The sequence below is a fragment of the Pimephales promelas genome, chromosome 15 (assembly GCF_988280905.1).
Source record: "Pimephales promelas chromosome 15, fPimPro1.hap1.1, whole genome shotgun sequence".
NCBI classification, from domain to species: domain Eukaryota; kingdom Metazoa; phylum Chordata; class Actinopteri; order Cypriniformes; family Leuciscidae; genus Pimephales; species Pimephales promelas.
Genome location: NC_142783.1, coordinates 23,932,598 through 23,949,573, shown reverse-complemented (window position 1 = coordinate 23,949,573; position 16,976 = coordinate 23,932,598). Strand labels below are relative to the sequence as shown.

At 38.1% G+C, this 16,976-nt stretch overlaps 1 long non-coding RNA gene across 1 annotated transcript; it reads right to left on the bottom strand.

Annotated features, from left to right (window-relative positions):
• Positions 1-12,238: 12,238 nt before the first annotated feature.
• On the bottom strand, positions 12,239-15,734 carry LOC148973570 (uncharacterized). The gene is made up of 3 exons (XR_016146604.1): positions 15,441-15,734; positions 15,215-15,325; positions 12,239-13,361 (listed from the first exon to the last, which is right to left on the bottom strand). It is a non-coding gene; the product is annotated as an uncharacterized LOC148973570 (long non-coding RNA).
• Positions 15,735-16,976: the final 1,242 nt, after the last annotated feature.

The following is a 16,976-nucleotide window of genomic DNA, read 5'->3' as shown; positions in this document are numbered from 1 at the left end:
AGACTTATTACAGCAATCAATTTACTTTTGTTTCCTTTGTCCCTCGGAAACCAATTAGTAAATTTAATTTCACTCAGATTTACTACGGTTTCACTTAGAGCGGGAATGTAGCATAGAGGAAACTAAAGAAGACTATTGATCTGATGCTAATAGGAAAATCTACACAATTGGGCTGTTGTTGGGGTAAGACTAAGACAGAGAATAATGAAAAACCCAAGTTTTGTTGTTCAAAGTAAATGTTTGATTTTCCACTGGGGGAGATAACAAAGTAATCGCATTCATTTTGTGCGCAGCTCAGCAGTTTGCTCATAAGGCCCGTTGTTGTCTTTAATAGTTATAATTCTAATGAATAATAATGGCCAGTTTGCTGCTGGTTGTCTGCATTTTTGCTGTCATTGAACGTCCGTGCTAAAACAAGTGGCGCTCACTGCAGAGCCAAATTACATCCAGCTCCACTTCTCTGGATGTCATGGGTGGAGTTATGGGTAGGGTTAGCGTATGGTTGGTTATTCTAGCTCCACCCATAACACCTAACTTACATTCAAGAGAGGGGGAACTGAACTTCACACTCTGCAGCCTCTCTCATGAAATGGCATCTAGTGGGATAAATCCACCACTAGGTGGCAGCAGCAGGCAGCAAATAACACACGTCTGTCTGACTCAGGCCATTGGTATTGCTGAGGCTGTGCAGGTCATGACATCATAATGACACCGGAGAGGCTGCACAGATTGACAGTGGCATCCCGGAATGCCAAAAGAGTTTCACTGGTAGTTCCTCTGACAGAGTCAACATTCGTTCAGTCAGTCTGAGGACTATTGTTTGTTACAGCCGTAACAAGAGGTCATGATGGCACAGTTAAACGGCCTGTCAGAAACTCGCATGCAGCAGTGTCTGCGTGTCGGCTTCTGCTTCCACCGCCAGACACGTCCGTTCCCCGCAAATAACAACTACATGTCTCCGTTCAGCCCCCCCTAACCCCCCCCCCCACCCCTCGCACCTGCCCTGGTCGTTCACTTAGTATGAGATGAGATGCCATTCATGTGTTTGATGGCGCTGGTTGTGTGGATTCCTCCCCTGAGGCAGAGGAATGCCGCTGTTTATCATGAACGGGGGTTTTGCAGTCTCATCATCCATTTTGTGGGAAGCTGGCGCACATGGGGGAAATTGGATGTCAACTGTGTTTGTCACATTAATGGGAAACATGTGTGATTGTGACAGACAGGAGCTCGCTGTGGCGCTTCACTGCTTTCCTTAGAACCCTCCAGAGAGAGACAGAGAAAGAGAGAGAGAGAGCGAGAGAGAGACTGGGGGATGGTGGATCTTCCCAGAGAGGGAGGAAGAGATTTTTTTTTTTTTTTTTAAAGAGAGAGAGAAAAAAAAGATTTAGTCTGAGGTTCCACATGCATCATGTGAATTTTTTCCAGTTCTGAAGAAACTTATGGAATCTATTTTTAAAATGAATAAAACCAAGGAGGTCTACATGGATCAAGCCATTGTAACTTTCTCCAGATATTGTAGGACAAAGCTATACCGCTAAAATACAGCATTTTACATTACAGTATGACGTGATACTGTAAACAGAGGCATTACCATGGCAGCGACTGCCACATCACTGTAACTCACCCTTTATCTGAAAAGGTCAACTACAGTTTGGATTCAGTCATATGGAATAGTGAGAACATTTACTGTATTAGAAGCAAACTCTGTTCTAGCACAGGACCTCATGGCCGAGTCATACTTCATTACACCTTTTGATAACACAGTGGATAGATATTACACACATTATATGTTAAATTGGCATTTATAATGCATTATATTATATTATAACAACAACAATAATCACAACATAATAAACAAATAAAGTTATTTAAAGTTAAAGCTCCTGATATTTGTATTATTACTATAGTTTACTGTTACATTTTAATGGCAGTCATTAAAGGAAGATGGTTTTTGCATCTAGGTGGTGTAGTTATAACATCTACCAGTAGGGGCTAACTTGACCATGCTAACCAGGCAAACCTTGACCTCTTGACTAAAACACAGAAGTTTATTTTAGATCGCTCATCTTTCCTCTACTCCCTTTTTTTCTTTCTCTCCATTGCTCAATGATGCCCAGAGGTAATTAGGCAATTAAGGGCTAATTGAAAAGCTTTGTAGAGAGAGCTGAAGGCTTAGAGATCCCTTAGCAATACACTGAATCACCTTAACAAGGAAAAAGAAACACACACACTGACAGGAGCACGTGCACTCAATTTAAGAAAACAAAGAGGGCAATCCAGAAGATTTAAAAGTCATAAACCAAACCAACACAACAAAAATAAGGTAAACAGAAGATGACAAAGATGTATAAATGATGCTAGCTGACAGTAAACATGCAGAGCCTGCCAATGCCTGATAGAGAACATGCTGACTCTCCTGACGCAACTCATGGAAAATATATTCCATCTGAACCATCTGAACTCCAAAACACTGTAAAAGCTTTTAAAACTACATTCAGCTGAGCGCAGTGCACCACAGGACACCAGGCTTCTGAGACAGAAGTTCTTTTGGAGTAAAAGACAGTATTTTACAGTAGAAAAAAAAAGAAGATTTTTGGGAGGATTCTGCATGCAAAGCGAGACTGAACAAACTCTATTAATTTAGAAAAGAAAAAAGACAAGTAGAAGGTAAGGAAAGAAAGATTCCTCTGGGATGTGCAAGGTTTAAGATCGAAGCTTTTAGGGTGGAGGTCAGGGGATCTAGAGATTCAAGGGTTCTGTTTCCTATTTCCAGAGATATAAAGTTACAGATTAAAGGTGCTTGCTGTCTTTGTCCAAGATTTGTACATTTCTGAGTGATTCCAAATGGTGGTTTTACTTGGAACGGTGTCAAAAATCCTCTTTACTTTTCTCTAGGCTGTTCCCATTTACAGTCTTTTCCGGTTTTCTTAAATGTTCCTCAGAGGGCCTTCCTTCTGATCCCTGGTGTTTACAAAGGGCAATAGAAAGGTTACTATATTTTTATCACCTCATTCTGCTGTTTTCTGTGCTGATGGGGAAACTTTACACTTGTCTAACCTACTTGACAAGAAAAATAAATCAAAATGGATGGGCTCACAGTCACACAAACGCATAAACATACTGCCACCTTAGCAGGTAAAACTGCTAACACATAGAGGCATCTGGACTGCTCTTGCCGCCAGCCTGTGTAAAGTGGGTGTATATAATCACTATTCTTAATTTAAAGGCATTTAGGATGCATTAGCTTCCCTTTAATTACTTAAAAAGTCAATTACAAAAATACACTGAAGTGCAGGCCTCAGCTGCAGGGCTTAAGCCATAGACAAAAGAACTGAATGGATGGCGAGCTTGTAGAGAAGAAAAGGAGTACTGCATTGCTGGGTGGAGGTGTAGAACATGGGCATCACTTTGTTTTTAAAGCGTTGGGGACAGTGGCGCTAGGACAAGTTTGGAAATGGATGGTGGAGTGAGGTAGGCATATGCTGGGAGTTAAGGCCTCATTAAGCCTGTTTTATGCTTCTGCGTCGAATTGACAGCGTACTTCTTGTCCCAGCACTTGTTGATTTACCCGTGTTCGTGGTGTCAATTACCTCTTATATATATTTTAGGTCCCGAAAAGCGATTTCCATTAGTTGAATTTAGGTCTACCTTTTTAATGAATTTGCCCCATAAGACTTTAGTACATATTTATTGGTAAATATTTCCTTCTTTTGTCTATGAAGTACAGATAAAGTGTACTGTTGAAAGTACTGAATTGCACGAATGGTTATCTAAAAAAATACTTTGTTGTTTCTAGTAAAACTTGTCTGTCATGTATTGAAATCATTTTGTATTTACACATTTTAATTGTTCAAGTTGCAATTTGAGAGATTTAAATATAATACATTTAAGCGCAATATCCAATAATATTACAATATTATCAGAATTATAAAATATACTTTACTTGTGCTTTAATATGTATGCTTGTCAACATCAATAGGTACTTTAAAACATATCAAAATATTATTAAAACAATCATCATGCAGAGTAATGCTTAATTTGAGTATTACAATACAAAGCACACTTAAGTGTGTTAAGAAACAAGTAAAATCCATTAAACCAACCCTCCCCTAAAATATTAACAATAATGTTATGAAAATAAAATGCCATAGCGTTTAAACAACTATTTCATCAGCACACTTATTGGCTATTTCATTCAACATACAACTAACTTACATTACACTGTGATTTGAAATTCTTGTTGATCAGTCCAATTGCTCAACTGTATCTCTGACATTTTATTTAAAAACTTCATCAGTTCTGTCGGCCCTAGGATTCAGTACGTCAATAGGTGAATGCATGAACTAAATATCAATAATAAGTTAGGAATTCTGTGGGTTCTAATCCACATTAAGTTTAGTAAAAGTTGCAATTATATGTCAATAATTGGAAATCCTTATGAATGCTTTTGTTTTTGTGATTTCAGTGGATAGTAAGCTGATGACAACCGCAACAAACACAACATTACAAATGACAAAATAATAGCAACTGAGATGCTTCCCAGATACATCTCTCCTGTGAGCTTTGTTATAAAGTGGTGACATACAAATTGGCTAAAGTGGTCAATGACGCCTACAGTGCGATGATCAAATTCTCAGTTGTACAACAGCATACATGATCCTAATGGAAATTGTTGTTGATGGTAAAAATACAACTCATCTAGATTTCATATGTGTCGCTCTGGGATTGTGTTGATGTAACTATAGTGTGAAAATAGAATTAAAATTGAGTAAGAGAGAAAGAGTGAGATCGAAAGCAGAAGATCTGGAGATTTGCTGGATGGAGGGGAAAGCAGATGGCCCAGCAGCACTGTTCCTACCTGCTGGTGGGTGTGGGTGGATCAGTGTAAGTGTATGTGTGTTCTCATACGTGTGCGTTTACATGGGTCACAGGGTTACGCCAGCTCGGTCTCTGTTCTAGGCCAGATGGTACCAGAGAGGAGGGTAGACCCCTGCCACTTTGTAAATAGGCCAAACGGTACATAAAATATTAGGAAACACTGTCTTATATAAAATAAATCCCTCTGAGAGAATATGATATGTGACTGCTGAATTAAAAGCATATGCTAGAGTAAACAAATACACATAAAAGCAAATGATAACCCATTGCAACACTCTAATGTGGAGTTCTTGAACAAATCAGGTTGAATGGGCACAGTAGCATATCACTACTTCAAAAGGAGAATTTAAGACAGTAATTTCACTAAAAAAGTAGTGTATTGGTACCATCAGTATCTCAGAGGTTTGCAAACATTCAATCAATAGAAATAAGAGGGGGGGGGGGGGAGTATTTTCCTTTTTATTCGTCCTTTAAAAAAGTGTGAATTATCCTTCAAAAAAAAGTAGAAGTCACGTGACAGAAGAAAGTTTTAAATTCTATTTCATTCGAGTAATCTAAAGTGTATGGGGTGTTGTGTTCTCTTATCTGTATCCAGGGATTGATGACACATTGAGGGTACTGAATTCGCTCCAGAGAATGACATCAATTAGACACATGCGTTGTGACATCAATTAGACACTGTTGACTCGCCGTTCAACTGAACAACCTGCATAATGCAGTGAACTTATCACTCATTCACATTCGCTTTATTTGAATTGGCAACAAATCTCGCATGAAATTATGGCAGTATAAGTGTAAGATGCAGGACTACGTAAATACTGAATTCAGTGCTAGATTATGAAATTTGAAATCACTGCCTAAATAAAAATGATTAAATAGCTCAATTTATTTATAATATTATGTTTAAGTAGTCTTTAGTAATTCATTTATTTACAGACAAATAGAATTGACAACCTCTCTCTTCCTCACGCTGAGACATGGAAGAAGTATCAACATGCAATAGACCCTGGGCATTGGGCGTTCACATTGAGTTTAAGGTGCGCACCTTGTTGAAGAATGTGCGAGTATGAGGGCTTAACCAGTGCTTCTCAACGTATTTGATTCAAAGACCCCAAAGCTGCAGATTATGATTACAGATTAAATTATGATAGCATAATGATTTAGTTTGGTAACGTACTACAGTAGTAGCAGGAAATGGCAGCAGGGGGAGAAAAACAGTTTTCAGCAGCAATGTAAATGTGCTGCCGCCTGTGTTTATGGCGTGCAAAGGAGGGGAAAAAAATAGAAAAGGAATTTCTGGACTCCTTGTTGATACTAGCCCCGCGATGGTAGAAGTCAAAGCAATGCTTAATGATTCATTTCTACAATATATTTGAATTGTTTTAAGGGTCGGTTTAGGCTAGGGGTAGGGGTAGGTAAGGGCATGAGTTTCAGCCGTGTACAACGCTTTCTCATCCTAGGGCGTCATACACTGACGCTTTTGACAATTTGTATACATCCAACGCACATGGTACCCTTTAGCGTCAATGTAACACGCTTCGGTTATGTGTTGGTTTAGGTCTGGGGTAGGGTTAGACCACTAGGAGGCGCCTTCTGGCCCATATACTGTACATATCTGCATCTCATATTGACGCTAAAGGGTGCCATGGGCGTTGGATGTATAGGCCTACGCATCGTCAAAAGCGTCAGTATATGACGCCTTGGGATGAGAAACGGGCTGGCCGGTCAAAGTGACCGGCAGAGATTTTGTTTTACGGACATTTTGATGATTTGATGATATATGATGATAGTCAAGTTGAGTAAAACTAGAGGCAGGCTAATGTAACTTTAGAAAAATGACATAATCAGGCCGTATAGAATGCAACATGTTATTATTAGCCTATAAGTGGAAAAATACATGAACGTCCGATTGGCGTCAATCAACACCAATTGTTTTTACGATGGTTTCACGCACATTCACTTTTTGAAACATTGAGGCATGGATGTACTTAAAGGAGCTGTATGTAAGAAATTTATTTAAAATAATCATAAAATGGCCATGATATGTCACTAGACATTAAGAAATCATGTTCATTTCAAATACTTATATCACTGACAACAGTAGTGCGGCCAGGATATTGTTATTTAAAAAGTGCAGTTGCAGCCCTCAACTGATGTTGATGTTTTGTTTGATGCTCCACCCTCCACCGATCTACCAATCACGGAGTCAGTAGTGTTGTAGCATTTGGGTTGCCAGCTCTGATTTAATTACCACAGCTGCAGATAGAAACATGTCAGATTCAAATATTAGGAACCTGCAGCCTATCTGGCAACCTCGAGTGTGTGTGTGTGGGGGGGGGGGGGGGGGGGGGGTACACTGCTCTACAGTTATTTGAAACTGATTGCAGTACCAGTTTTGGCCACAATCTTACATACGGCTCCTTTAATACAAATAAATAAAACATCTCCAGTTAACAGATCATTAATTTAGTTAGCAAATAAATAAGAGATCTAGCGCTAAAATCTGTTGTTTTTGAAATCGAGTTGAGCACTCGTGTCCGCTGCTATCAGTTGCATGGACGACGCGCTGCGCGAGTTGTGCAATCTTCACTCGGACATTCGTTTCAATCTATCGGCATTGTGGAGACTCTCTATTCATCACAAAATAAAACAAAATAAAATACACACAAACATGTCTTTGCTTGATATTGGCTCTAACCACTAATGAACAGGCTATACAGTTTCATTAACTTGCAGGACACACAAATGGGCTAGATTAAAGGCTACATTTATTCATTTATGAATAGGAAGTTGAACAGAGTCTGTGCATCACTTTTCAGGTTTCATCATGAATGTTTGTCCAATAAATTGCAATACGCTTTGTCCTTTGTCACATTTGATATGAAACAAAGTCTCAGGTTTCAAATTCGGTCAATTTTATTAAAAAATGAAGAAAAAAAAAACAGAAAAAAAAAAAAACGTTGTGGGGCTCTTTAATGCGGCACGAGAGTTCAATGTAGGGCCTCAGTTCAAGCAAAGCGCAAGTGAATCTTCTTATTCACTACGTTAGCCTACAGAACAAAATAAACATGAACGAACATAGAAAATATGTTGAAAGGTCCTGTCCAACCTACTGAAATTTTTATCTTGTCAAATTGAATCATTCAATCAGTGTTTCAACTTTCAACCACAGAGAGATGTCAATAAAACAACTTGTAAACAATGTTGCATAATGCAGAAAAGCCATTTGCTGACCATTAACTTGATAGTCAGCATAGAGCACTCGCCAACAAGTGAACAGGGGTGAGAATTACGGTTAGTTACAATAGATCATTAAAATAGAACATTTTAGGTTAGCGCAACCTCTGGGTGAGATTGACAATGTAAAAAAATAACCTAATTTAAAAGCACATACCGGTACTTTGTGTAAAAAAAAAAAAACAACAATCTATGTTTAAAAACGTGGATACATAAAATTTTCCTCCGGCACTTTCAAAATAAAGCCAATATAGACAAATGCAGAGAGATTTTATTCTTCTCTTCAGGAGCTGCTTTAGATGATTAATCAGGAGCAACAGTGAGAGAGGAATTAGCATTTTCTCTGCTGCAGGAACTGCTCACTTAATTACAGCTTCACTGCCACTTCACTGGCCCCCTCTCTCCTAAACACACAGCTTTCTTTCTGTCACACTCTCTTCTTCTGTTTTTTTCCCCCATCATTTCATCTGTTTCTCACTCCCCTTCTCTCTGTCTCAATCAGGATTCTATTGTGTGCTCAGAGTATTTGGTACTCCGAACCAGGCACAGGCTTTTCAGTCTTGATTTGCTTTCATCATCAGCTTCTACTGTGGTTAAGTGGCTCGCAATTACTCCCTGCCTCTCTTTCTGTCTATTTTCTCTTGTTCTCTCCCTTGCACACCTGTAATCCATTTCATCATACAGGATTTCACCTTAAATGCAGTGCATAAAACTTCACTCTATTTTTTTCTTTGAATGTATTTATTCTGCTCACTGTAACAATAAAATACAAGTAGTTTATATCAGTATTGCATATTCAAAACTGTGACAAGACAGTCTATTTACAAAAGCGAGCAAGAACCACAAAGAACTCTCTCATATTTATCAATGCCCGTTTGTCATGTACACCAACTAATCATGATGTGGCGCAAAATGACGTAATTGTCTTTTACTGTTAAAATCACAATCATTTTTTACAGTGTAGGTTTAGGTCTGGGGTAGGGTTAGGGTTAAACCACTAGGAGGCATGTCTCATATGGGCGCTAAAGGGTGCCATGTGGGTTGGATGTTGACACATGGTCAAAAGCAACAGTTAGATGACACCTTGGGATGAGAACGGGCTGGCTCAGAGGCATATCTATAGAGGTAAAGAGGCTGGTGAGTGCATACAGTTTAAATTATAGTGCCCCCTTTTACATTTGAGCCTCTGCCTCTGATTAACTCTCTGCACATCCCTGCCATGCACTTTACAAAAACAACTAAATAGTCTAAATGAGTCTGGCTTTGAGGCTGTGTGTCTCTCTGTCAGTCTAAATTACCACCATCTGAAGTTAGTCCTAACATGCTTGATCAGATAAACTTAAGACTAAATGCAAAGGTCCATCTGTGCCTTCTCTGTAGACCTCCAGTTATTTTCACACCTGTCCACTGCCTTTTCTCAGAGTGATAAGTTCAGAACACCATGACCTTTTAATAGAGACCAAATGCACTGTAGGATCTTCCTATAAATGCACAAACGCTCTATGCTCACTGTATGGTTTGATATTCATGAGATAGCTCAGAATAACCCTCCAGACAGATAATTGGAATTTTAATTATGCATGATATTAACCTTGAAACAAAAAACAATGCTATTCTATTACCCTGATGTTGTCTGTCTTACAGTGATTCCATGAACCATTTCATTCAGAATTGACTCAGTCTGTTGAAATGGCTTCAGCTGCAGGGAAAGCATGCTGCAGGGCACTTTTATGAGACAGTCATTTTGCAGATTAATTCTCTTTATAGCACATATTTTACAGAACAAAGAGAAAAACAAGAAAACAAGAGTGGGGAAAAAACAGAGAATCAAGAATGAGAAATTGCAGATAGGCAGGGAGGTGGTAGCATCCCCCACGCTGAGAAAAAAAAACTCCATTAAGCCTTCATCATTCAACTAAATAATGACTTAAATTGTTCCATTATAATATGGCAAAAAATTTCATTGACAAAAATTGACATTTCAGCAAAATTACGGACATAATTTGCTAAATTACCATTTCAAATCTTGAGAGATAAACTAGTTAAATTAAGCAATGTGCCATGAGAGAACTTACCATCATGAGACTGATAATGCAGCTTGTTATCTTGAACTAGAAAAGTCCTGGGAAAAATGAGCAGATTTCCATACCATTTTTTTCAGTGATGTCATTTTTCTAGTGTAATTAGCAAGAATAATGATAACTTGGAGTTCAGTGAGATGTTGATTCATAACAGCTCTGGGGAATACTGTTCAGCAAATCTTTCGTCAGACTGATTTAAGCCAGTAACTTGTCCTTTTGTTGCATTGAATGCGTTTCTTTGAACCATCAAAACAAACCTTTTCATAACAGTAATTTGTTTTCGATTTTTTTGTACGTTTTTATTTTATTTTTTTATCATGAATCGGACTACACGGTCGCGCTGTATGTATTAATTCAAAAGCATCGGCTCATTAGAATTATTTAGCTTGTAAATCAGTCTACACGGTTGTGCTGATCAGGCCTAGTCTTTACTGAGAAAAGCTCGACAAAGTGATGACTATAATTGTGTGGTCCACGGTCGTTTGATGACATCACATTCAGACTGCACATTGACAACTCAAATAAAAGATTTATTTTGCCATGATGCTAATTTAAGTTGCAATATTCAAGTTGCTGATTTGAAATAGCAATATTCTTCTAATTTACTTCCTTCACTACTGAGGCATTTCTGCTCAGTTAATTTTGGCTAAAACTTGGGCTCTTAAAACGTATTAGGTCTTAATGTAACTCTAAATATTATCATGTGGCTTTATAAATGCCAGTATTGCAAATCATTTTGAACATGTTTTCTGCCACACTCTGCTTACGCTGGGATTGTGAATGCCGTGTCCTCGTAATACAAGTGCTGAAAAAATTACACCCAGCTTTCACGTTTAGTGAGAAACAGCCTTACTCAAGAGTGACGATCAGAAGTCAAAATGTGAATAGAAGAAGAATATTGCTCTTTATTTTCCCAGCATGCACTTTATGTGCTGACTGAAGGCAATATGTTCACCCTTTTCTCTTGGCCATCATTATTGTACTTTTTTTCTCCATCTCTTCTTCAAAGGAGGCTGAAGTCAAGTGTTGCTCTATCTCTTTCTGCATCAATTGCATCGGTTTGATCAAAAGAGACTATCCAGAGAGGAGAGCAGTGAACACACATCCTCTCTCACACACTGACTTAAAAAACCCCAATTAAGCCATATCTGTAATTTCCTTTCACCGTCTCTTATGTGTCTCTAGCTTTCAAAACTGTCTTTTCCTAACAGCAGCAGGACAATGCCAGCACAGTGTCAAAAGAAATAGCAGGGTTGCCCTACGATCACATAGGGGGTTTGGGTGTAGGTTTGTAAGCACAGAAATATTTCATTTTAATTGATTATTTAATGCTTTTTAAAGTACAGAAGTATAGAATAAAACATTTAAAAATCATAGAACAACATGACACAAATGTATTATTAATGTGTATTAGTTTAAGGGTCCAGGGGATAGTATTGTTTGCAAAGTTACATTTGGTGCAGCTTTTGGAAGCATGTAATTATATACTGTATATATATATATATATATATATATATATATATATATATATATATATATATATATATATATATATTCATAAGTGATCTAACAGATGAGGTGTTTGTTTAAACTGCATAATCTGGTCAATAATGTTTGCCAGTGTCATTTAAGCTGGTGAAAACTGGACTGATGTGATTGCATCTTCTAATTAGCACTTTGTTGTGTGTAAACCTGAGATGAAACATAAGGGCTCTGTTTTAATGGTGTGGTTTGATCTACACATAAAAAGGCTTCAAATAAGTCATTCTTACACTCATGTGATATTGATGCTAAATGTTTCAAGCTCAACAAACAAAAACTGAACAAAACGTTTTTAAAGAGATTTGAATAGTTTGAATTATAAACTAGATAATAATAATAATTAATAATAATGATAAGCAATAAGGTATGAGAGCAATAAGGTAAGGTACAATGAGTACGAGAGGCTGTGCTGTATTGTGAATAATTCACGGTTGAAGGGCGTTGTTAGGTACAACGCAAAGTAGAGTGTGTATATATATATATATATATATATATATATATATATATATATATATATATGCATGTTGAATATTTGAATAGAATGCCATAACTAATCTTAATTTTTGTGCTGTATGATGTGTCTTCCAGGGATTTAGCAATCCCAATCCCATCGGTACACGAAATTACATATGTTCCATATTAATAATTGTAAGTTAACCATAATTTAGAAAACTAAAACGAAATTAATTAATTAATTAATTTCTCATTTAATAAAATCCATCCTTTTTAAGCAAAATAACTTAACTAAATAAAATAAAACTAAAGCAAAATAACTCTTCAGCAATGTTCAATAGCTTTCAGGTACAGAAGCGGAAACATTCAATACTGAGACGTTCAAAAACCAGCCTACCCTGATAAATTTTCACTGCACTAAAAAGTGTCCAAACTAGCCTCCTCTATTCTATATTTAGCTGAGCAATGGATTGGACCGTTTTATGGCTGACAGGAATGAACAAAGAATGTCTTGTCTCTCTTTATGGCATTTTAGTGCAATCAGACATGTACTGAATGCACTCTTTTGTTTCATAAGTGTGCTGTTAAGATGTGTGGACGCTTAGAGAGTGTTCTCTCTTCAAATGTTGCCAGTATGTCAAAAGAAACTAGGTTTTTCCTTCAGGTCATCTGCTTTGATACTGCCTTTCAGGAAAGATGGCACTGACCTGGGATGAAACCTTTCCATGCATTTAAAGCAACATCATTGTCCAGTGACACATGACCAAAGCTTTCTCAGGAACAATATCTGACTTTGACCCTCCATCGCCTGGGCGTCCATCTTGTGGGTCAGAGGTTTTGCTCAAAAAGGGTCAAATTCGACTATTCTTTTAGAGGATGCTTGGGACATTTCGTTCGGGAGTTTCCAGCTGGGAGCTCCAGCCACAGACATGCCTGTCATCACTGCCTGAATATCAAAAAGAAGTATATTTTTCCATTTTTAAACTTGAGTCTATTTCTCTCTTTATCATTCCCTGACCACCTGATGCTGGACGGCCAGTCGAGTTGCCTCTCTTTCCATCTGCCCAAGCAGTCCCTCGCTTCCCAGGCAATGACAGGCGCTGTTGCTGTGGTGATGGATGACTGTGTGTCGAGTGGCAGAGTTGGGAGGTCTTAGGTGAGACCACCTGTCTACGAAATAAAGTGAGAACGTAAAAGAGAAAAAGAGAGAGGGCATATTTCTCTGTTTGACTGACAGTCTATTGTTTTTGCTTCTCCTTTCTTCCCACCATTGCATTACTATTTTTTTCATATGAATTTAAACTAAGCCTACAATACATTAATACAATTTCCAGCATTTATAGTAAAAATTGAGTAAATTTACAGGATCATGTCTTATAAAAAATAATTAAAATGTATTATAACATTTATTATATTGGTAACACTTTACAATAAGGTCTCATTTGTTATCAATGTATTAGCTGAACTATCAATGAGCAATAGATATGTTACAATATTTAATCATTTTTGTTAACGTTAGTTAATTAAAATCCAGCCGTTTATTGTTTGTTCGTGTTCACAGCGCATTAGTTAGTATTACTAGTATTAACAAATATAACATCTGATTTCCATAATGTATTAGTAAATGTTGAAATTGACATTAACTAAGATCAATGAATTTTTTAGTTCTTATTTCATGATAACTAAATTGTACACTGTAACTTATTATAATAATAATACATTTTTACTGAGGAAAGGAAGTCCTGCCTTTCTATTAAAAATATATACATAAAATAACAAATACAGATATTAAGAAAGCACACGTAACTCACACAGAAAAAGTACCAACACATGGCACCCCACGTGCTGAGAGAGAAGCTCCCCATGCTGAAAGTCTCATGAGATCCTCATCATTCTCAAAGAGCAGTTCTTTGACAGAGGCACACAATCCAACAGAAAACTCTCCTCTCAGTCCAACAAAATGCACTTTGACTTTGCAATACACAACAGAATATCTCACCATTTTCTCTTCACCTACAAATAAGGGCATTCCAAGACAAACCAAACCAGTAAACCTTCTTCATCGACAATATATTGACATAGAAAAATTCACAACCGCTGTAAATGCAGTAAAAGTATGATAAAGAACGAGAGAGACTGTAGCATCAATAGCCATTAGATCTCCAAAAGCGTAAAATATGGACTTCTATGGAGCATAATGGCTTTAACCAAAGAATATCAGTCCATGTGACAACACCATTAATCAGGGTTATAGTTAGTGTAGTGAAAATGTGTCACAAAGTGAGACATCTTACTTTATATTTACTTGCCACCTTGGCAGATGTTTTCTACTAATATGGTTGATCTGTAAGTTTTTGTGACACACTAAAATACAAAATCATACCTCAAACACCCTCATTCAATCTAACATCTCACACTCTCAAAACCAAGTGGGTCTGTTAACCGAGACGGTGAAATGACGGCTATTGCTCGCAGGGATTAGACATCCTTGTAGACAGCAACTTCATTAGCCTTTATCACACTGTGTAAATCTTTATCACACAGGTATAAAATAAATGACACATGATTACGTTTTAGAGCAACTAGTCTGCTTAACATTTGAGACACTGTCACATCTAGATCACAATTACAATGCCTAAAAGTGCTGGCAACCACACTCTACAATATAACAGGGCTGATTTTGGGTCCAGTTCTCCCCTTTCGACAATCCTATAGGTAAAGTCCTGATTATCTTGATGGTTCTACAAATGATCTATAGCTATATGTGATGTGTGTTAAAGGGGTCATGAACTGGCTTTTTAAATTTTATTATATTGTTGTCTGAGGTCAACTTATGATGTTCGCTTGGTTTTTTGCATTCAAAAACATCAAAATGAACCAGTAATAGACTAATTTGTCCCTAATTTTGAGCCTAGTTGAAAACGCTCAGTTTTTATGGGCGTCTCGCACTGAAGACTTGGAAGTAAATGGCCACTGCTGTGAGTGGATAACAGTTTTGCATATTATAATGAGTTTCAACTCACCTGTTGGTGCACTTGGGGGAAACTGTTTTGAAAACGTCCAATGTTGTAAAATGGCAACCGGAATGATTCGCCCATACATGTTCGACCCAGAGTCCATGTGTTGCACCATTCCTGTCAGATCCAATCGACACAGCACCGTTCTTTACTCTTAATCAGTATGCAAATCCAGTCTTGTTTACAAAATAAACCTCAGTGAAATGAAGCGAACAGACAGACAATGTTTTACCTGATCAAAAATAAAGTTGATCCATGCAGTCCTATTGGAATCCAGAGGAAGCATATGCAGCGACTGTCTTCTTCCACAACCAGGCACTGCACAATATTTTGTTTTGCTCGGTAACTCGATCCGGTTTGTCATCAAGAGGTAGGCATCTATGTTATTGGAACCCCTGAGGACAAACGTGCGCACGCTCTGTGTATCCGCTCTGTGAACGAAACGAGACAAAATCAGAACAGTCAGAATCATACAGTAACACGACTTCATCCCAATCTTTTTCCTTTACACTATAATCTGCATTTCTTCTTTCCCATTGTCCGCCATGTTTGTTTACTCTGAGAGATATTGCGAGATTTCCCATGTTCACAGTTAGGACTCTCGTTGTTTGGAATCTGTTAGTGTGTGTGGTCAACACATTCTCATCCCAAGACGTCATCATATGGCTACGTTCACACTGCAGGGCTTAATGCTCAATTCCGATTTTTTGAAAAAATGCGATTTTTTTTGCAAGGCCGTTCACATTTCCAATTAAATGCGACCTTTTGTGATCTCCTGTGTGAACGTGAAATGACCCAGAAGTGACCCCCATGCGCAGAAGAGTAATCAACGGTCCAAGACGTCACTTGTTGTTTGCAGAATAGTTCTTTTTTTTTCATATGTTGCGAGCTTTTGTTTTATTATTATTATTGCCACAGCCCATATACAAACACAGACAATAATTATTTTATCGACGGGCAGTTTGCACATAAATGTAAGATTTTTCCGATCCTCACCGACCTCGTCATAAAACCCGTTTAATTGATAGTGCGTGTCCGCGGCGCTCCTTGCTTTGTCACCGGCGGCCGCGGTGTTGCCAGATTGGGTGGTTATTCACTACATTTGAGGCATGTTCACATTTGTTTTAGCCAGGTTTTCGCTTGGAAGGCTCTATATCTGGCACCCTGTACAAAGTTATACCGACAGAGAGCGCACGTTTACATACAGCAGAATGAACGTGTTCACAGTAATGTTCATCAGGCAGTAATACATGTTTATTTCGGGCGAACGTGAATAATATGATACGCGAAAATATGAACGCGTTCATGCACTATCGTTCATTAAACGCGTTCAGGCACAACACTGGGGAAGAGACACGTCTGCAGTGGCCCATAACAGTGAGGAAACGCGTTGGAGTTAGCGTGTATTGGCTGGCTACAGGTGCTTGCAATGACGTGCGGGTCGGATATATGTGACCTGGCCGTTCAGATTGAAGTCGCATTTCAAAAGATCGGATATATATCGGATTTAGACCACATACCCAAGTGGCCTGGGTCGCATTTGAAAAGATCGGATCTGTGTCGTTCAGAATGTCATGAAAAAATCAGATACAGGTCGCATAGGGGCAAAAAAATCGGAATTAGGTCGTTTCAGCCTGCAGTGTGAACGTAGCCTAACTGACGCTTTGGACCATACGTCAACATCCAAACTTTTAGGGTACCCTTTAACGTCTGTTAACCTCAAACAGACTGATATTTCACAGTCTCTCATTCATACTGGTACCGCACA